Source organism: Alligator sinensis, unplaced genomic scaffold, assembly GCF_000455745.1.
Source record: "Alligator sinensis unplaced genomic scaffold, ASM45574v1 scaffold481_1, whole genome shotgun sequence".
NCBI classification, from domain to species: Eukaryota; Metazoa; Chordata; order Crocodylia; family Alligatoridae; genus Alligator; species Alligator sinensis.
Window position 1 is genome coordinate 1,457,361 of NW_005842201.1, and position 6,620 is coordinate 1,463,980.

At 44.4% G+C, this 6,620-nt stretch overlaps 1 long non-coding RNA gene across 1 annotated transcript in view; it reads left to right on the top strand.

Moving 5' to 3' along the window:
* Positions 1 to 438: 438 nt before the first annotated feature.
* The window catches only part of LOC112550772, a 21,389-nt gene continuing 15,207 nt past the window's right edge, over positions 439 to 6,620 (top strand). The window contains exon 1 of the long non-coding RNA XR_003094772.1: positions 439 to 559. This is a non-coding gene — a long non-coding RNA (uncharacterized LOC112550772). The remainder of the gene's footprint in view (positions 560 to 6,620) is intronic.

Consider the following 6,620-nt stretch of genomic DNA (forward strand, 5'->3'; position numbering starts at 1 on the left):
AATTACCATGTAACAAAGCCCTTTGCCTCATAACCCTTTTCACTGGGGTACCAGTAGGAAACTTGGAACCCTGCAGTCTGGGTGCTTTCAGGCCCCAAGAATGCCGATCTTCTCCAAGACTCTCCTATGGATTCAGAATGCTGCTTATATAAGAAGTCTTTTCATATAGGATGTGGGTAGAGGTCTACCCAACTCAAGGAGGCAGCCAGCTGATTTTGTGGACAGATCACAGAGCTGGCTGGGGCTTATCATGGCTGGGGGCCCCCAGACCTGTGATTGGCCAAGGGGTCCTGATGGCCTGACCCCTCACTGCTTATTCATTGCAAGGACTGTCTATCATGCAGCCCTGCCCCTCACTGTTGATTTGTGGAGAACAGCAGAGCTGCACAACAGGCAGCCCTCTCAGCCAATCAGCAGAGGGGCAGGGTTAGCAGCCATCTTGGACTCCCTTGTGTGCCAGCAGCTCCTCTCTCCCCTTTTCCCCCAGCAGGCTGTGTAGCTGGGCCACAGTGCCATGAAGATTACTGGCTCCCCCCGGGGAACCAACATTTTATTTTCAGTAAGTTTTCTTTCTTTCTTTCTTTCTTTCTTTCTTTCTTTCTTTCTTTTTTTCTTAGATGTTTCAGACATTACCTGCAAAAGTGGGCAATGCCAGATTTCACATTTTCCAATTTTGGTAGGTTCCTAGATACAGGAGGAGGCTCTGTCTCACTGTATTCTCATAAAGAGCCTGTTATAAGTTGGCTCTTGGTATCTAAGGGATCTGGAATGGATATAGAGCCTTTCAGTTTGACTCTCTGGTTTATTTTCAGCCCTGACATGCCACATTCATAATCAGACATTCTTACTATCTGATGACTGTTCAATGGCCTGCATGGAAGTAATTGTTGGTCATAGTCCAGTTTCTAAATATTCTGCTATGAATGTGCAATCAATCATTTATTCAGTAGTTTACAAAGCTCTGGAGATGGGATTAAGTAATGGAACTGTGATGGAGTCTCTGTGGACAGTAGGGTCAAAGAGAGGGGAGCATGAACGATACCTAAATGGGATTAGTGGGAGGAACCTGGTAGTTTGGGTATGTTCTGATAAATCTCTAAGCTCTTCAGGACCATTCATAACTATTAACATCCATCTGCTTGTCAGTACACATGCAAATCAGAGTGTGTTCATTATATTTGATATTTGTCTTGTCACTAAAATAATATTGCCAAGTATATGAAGCAAAGGGAGAGATTTGAGGAAGAAAGTAGCAAAAGTAAAGGAGTAAAACTAAAGAAATATATGATACCATTTCAAATGCACAGCCATGGTGGACTGACGTTATATTAGTAATAATAGCTCTTCCACAATGCCCTGCCAGTCCTATGAATGTCGTAGGCACTCCCTTGGTACTCACAGTGTGATCCAGCATCAGGAAATGGGCACATCCTTAACATTATCATCAACTATTCTTGCAAGAGAATATCATGGATTCCCCTTTTCACTACTGCAAGCACCTTTAAAAACATATAATCTAAACAAAAACAAGCATCTTTTCCTTAATTATATTTAAGATTTCCATAAAAAAATTAAGACTCATTGACTTTTAATGGGGCATAAGCACTGAAAGGCCTGCTCATGCTCGCAAACTATTTGTCATTGCATTATATGGCATAAAGATGTCTGACTGATTGGGCCTGAAAATAGGCATAGGTGCACTGACATTATATGAGCTCATAATTATTTGTGACAATCAATATATGGATGCAAAAACATAGGCAGAAGTCTCTTTGAAAGTCTGAATTTATTTATGAAAAGGAAACAAAAAATCCTCTAGAGAAATAGAAAAGGGCTCTAAAGGCTACTATCTGAACCTTTCAAAAATATCTGTGATTTTTTCATTACTGGATATCACAGTTTCTGGATGCTTTCTTGAAATTTCTGCATGTGTCTGGGTGTTGCCTTGATCCTTCTGCTTCTTTGCTGAATGCAAAGTTATTACACATTTATTTCCAAAGGATGAGATTTCTATTTGTATGGAGTACGTTAATCTCAAGTCATTAATTGAACAACTGACAAGGGATAATGGAAGGAAAGGCACTAAGTTAAATGACTGCCATACAAAAATTATATACAATCCTTATCATACAGAGAATGGGACATCAGATAAGTCAGTGAAATTTCTCCAGGGCCAGTTGCGGGGAATAACCAGAACTACTGTATTTGACCTGCCACATCTCTTTGTTCCATAGCCGGTTTAAAGACATATGAGCTAAAACACAGCCTAGGATGCACATGTGGATGGTCATGGCAATGGCAGGACTAGGCATGTAGAAAGTAGAAGCTGCAAATAAAGTCCTCTATTTTTAGGGGCGAATTTTATAAATAATTGATAGATTTGAAAATTGCTCATATCTATGAAATCAAAAACATCTTTTCATCGTCTTTAAAAAAAATTTTTTTTTTAGCAAAAATATGAATGCAAATGTTAAGCTGTAATATTTTAAAGGCTTAAAAATAATAGTTATTCTAAGATAGTTACAATCTATCTTTTCTCCCTAATTTTCACCCAGTGCCATATGATTTATGACCCAGATATAAGATTTCTAAACACCATTAAATCATCATTTACCCATGCAAAAAAATTAAGTATGCTTCAGCTCCATTACAGCAAGCCTGATTTGGGATTAGCAGAACAGCAGACAGAAGGAGCCAAATCCTTGACTTGTGACATTTTATCTTTGGTTCTGTCGTTTTCTAAAAAATGTAGAGGGTGGACTAGAACTGTGCACATAATCGAGCAAAAGCATTTTAGAATGTAGTTGCCAAAATATTCTAAAAAATATTTCTAAATTGCAATTAAAATTCTTAAAGCAGTTGTGCCTGCAAAATGTGGTTCTCTCCATGGGTGCCAGTTGTGGCATTTCATTAAACCAGGTTTCAGCTTTTGGAGATGTCTTACTTTTCCAGTGGTGTAATACAATCCTGTGTGACACTAGTAAGGCTTTCAGTTTAAACTTCTTAAGCAAATATCCAAGAATGCACACATTTGCCAAAGGCTTCAGTGCTCAGTTCAAAACACAAATCCCATTTCGAACACAAGTCATGCAGCTTAGGTTTTTCATTTTGTAACAGGAATGAAAGCTAAATGATATTAAAGGAAATCCGTGCTACTAACTGAGACTTTGTACAAAATCTCTCTACAATGCTTTAGCTATTGAATGAAATGCAATAAGAGCATATCAGCCTTTAATATCTGTATTATCTAGATTAGAATATAAAAAATGAGCCTTGGGCCCCCGTTAGCCACATGCCATGTGGATGTCCCCTTGCCGCACTATGCAGGCACCGCCCTCTGCACTGCTGCACTGAGCTTCTATGGGCAACCTACCACTGCACTGCAAACCTGTATGGGCATCCCCCACCCCCAACATTGCACCATGCACTGGAGCAGCCCAGGCATCACCCTCAGCTACCCAGACCAGGGACAGATTAACCCTTATAGGGCACTAGGCAAACAAACTCATGGAGCTCTACTTTTTTTCACTAAAAATTATAATGTAGAAGGCTTACCTTTCGGAGCTTAGGTTGAGTCCCAAGCTTGGGATTCTGCTGTTTTGGTTGGTGAAGCCCATCCACCAATCAGGAGGCAGCCAAAGCAGTGAAGCCTCACCCTTTTCCTGAAGGGAGGGGGAGAGGAGCTCCATGGACCTAACTGTAGACTGCAATCCTGTCAGGTCCAGAAGACTTCAGGAGTGGAGCCCTGTAAAGTATATAAAGAGCAGTGTGCCCAGCATGAGGGGAGATGCAACAGGGGAACTGAAGACAGAAGACTGGAGTGAGAAAAGCTAGGGACAAGCTGTCCCAGTGGGGAATAGCCCTGAGTTCCTGAAGATCCCTGGGAGGGTGTGAGACCCTCAGACAACACGGTGCATATTTCAGTGAATAGAGCTCAGGCTCTGGAAGCCGCTAACGGTGGCTCAAGCCTGCAACCTTGGAGGGCCAGGGGCCACATGGTGTGCAGGGCAGAGCATGGGGCAGAGCCTTGGGAGCAGCAGTGAGGTGGCTCAAGCCCCATCTCCCAGCAAGTGGCCGGGTCCCACGGTGTGCAGGGTGGCACATGAGATAGCAAGCCAGGGAGCAGCAGAAGCTGCTTGGGTTAGCCTAAAGGGCCTGGCCTTTGCTAAAAGAGCCCTCAGTGCTAAGAACCAGGTCATGGGGAAATAATAGTGCTGCGGTGTGAGACCTAGCACCCAGGAGCCAGCAGCAACAGTGCAGCAGCTGAGAGGAGCTGAGCCCCCAGTGCCCAGAGTGGGGCTCAGGGTGGGGAGGAGCCCAGAGGTGTGGGGAAGGCCTGGAGCAGCGCTTCAGAGGTGGTGCAGGGGAGACCCCAGCGAGCTGCTCCTTGAGCACTGCCACCTTGGGGGTCGGACTCAATGATCTATTGAGGTCCCTTCCGACCCTAACATCTATGAATCTATGAACCTGAGGGAGTATGAGTCATTGGGCCCTTGGGTCTCACAGGGGAAAGACATTTGGGATATACAGGCCCAGAGAAGGCACTGGGTGAGCAGCCCCTCACCCAGTCAAGGCCCTAACGGGAGGGGCCCCTGGTGCTTCCTGGACACCCCCTCCCAAGGGACCCCATTGGAAGGAGGACTATCCCTTGCTATGGTTCATGGACTATATTAAGGAATAGATGTTATTAAGATTGTTTAGTATTGTGCCTTAGATTGAAATGTTGTTTTATGATGTTGTATTGTGTGATGCTGCTGAAACTGTTTATTTGTGATGGGTAAATAGTGCTATCATAAGACAGAGTAATTTCTGAAAAACACCCTGCAGATCCGAAAGTGAACTGGAAGTACTCTGGTCTACTTCCGGGTTCACCGCCAAACACATGGAGGGCCTCCCCACATTCCTATGGGATGCTCCATGCGCCCCAGCATTGCAACGATCACGAGCCACGCCTGCTATCTCAAGGTGTGTAGAAAAAAACTTTTAAAGCTGTGTCTGTGCCCAAACAGCTCTTCCTCTGAATCAGCATCAAATCTTCAGATTTGGATTCAGCTGAATCAAATCAGGGACAGTGATCCTAATCAACTAATTGAATCACTGTCCCTGATTCGGTCCAAATCCGAATGGAATAAGGCCTGCTTTGCACACCTGTAATATATGGTACAATGTCTTTAAATGTAGCTATGCCATGTGCCTCCTTTCAATTTTGGTTCCTGTTCAAAACAATACAATTACCAGACATATAAATTATGTGGTGCTCTCTGCACTAATCTATTCTCCCCACCACTGTGGCAACAAGGATGGGATCTTCATCCTTGTGGCAACAAGGATGGGATCTTCATCTAGTTCATTTAGGTGCTTGGAGCCTAAATGATCTAGAACAGTAAGAAAATAATTTATTATTGCAATGTATGCATTGAAGAGGCTTCATATGAGCACTCAGTTTGACCTACAGTGGCTGCTGTAGTCACAGCAGAAAGGTTAACAGAAAAATAAAAATAAGCAGCAAACTGATACTAAAAAGAAGCGTATGCTGTGTAATTGCTCTGAAGTACAGCGAGGAAAGGTGCCAAAGAGGAGAGCAGTTATTTTGTATCACAGCCCAGAGTAACAAAGCCTGCACCCTGCAGAGAAAGCACCCTGCAGAAAATAACTCATATAGACAATATTGGAGAATCTGAGGAAAACCAGGGTTTTGAGGGAGCTAGCAGGGGTTATTGTAGGGCCCTTGGCACAGCTTTATGAGTGCTCGTGGTGCTCAGGCCAGGTGCCAGATGATTGGAAGATAACCAATGTGGTCGCCATCTTTAAAAAAGGGAGAAGGGAAGACCCGGGCAACTATAGGCCCATCAGTCTTACCTCAATCATGGGGAAACTCTTTGAGAAGATCATCAAAGAGCACATCTGTGATGGGCCGGCATCAGGGATGATGCTCAAGGGCAACCAGCATGGTTTCATTAGGGGCAGGTCATGTCAGACCAACCTGATTGCCTTTTACGATCAGGTCACAAAAGCATTGGATGCAGGTGTCACGGTGGATGTAGTCTTTCTGGACTTCAGCGAGGCCTTTGACACTGTCTCACACCCCATCCTCGTTAAAAAAAACTAGGCGACTGTGGCATTGATGCCTACACAGTCAGATGGATTGCAAATTGGCTGAAGGGTCATACTCGGAGGGTGGTGGTGGATGGGTCATATTTGACCTGGGGGGAAGTGGGCAGCGGAGTCCCCCAGGGCTCGGTCCTTGGGCCCACACTGTTCAATTTCTTTATCAGTGATTTGGACGACAGGGTGAAAAGCAACCTGTTTAAATTTGCTGATGATACCAAAATCTGGGGTGAGGTGATTACGCTAGTAGGGAGGGAAAGACTGCAGCAAGACCTGGATAGGTTGCAGGGGTGGGCTAACACAAACAGGATGCGTTTCAATACAGACAAGTGCAGGGTGCTGCACTTGGGCAGTAGTAACCAGCAGCACACATATAAGATGGGAAACTCCCCTCTTTAGAGCATGGAGGCAGAAAGGGATCTTGGAGTCATTATTGACTCCAAGATGAACATGGGCCGACAATGTGAGGTCACAGTCAGCAGGGCTAACCGGACCCTATCGTGCATCCACAG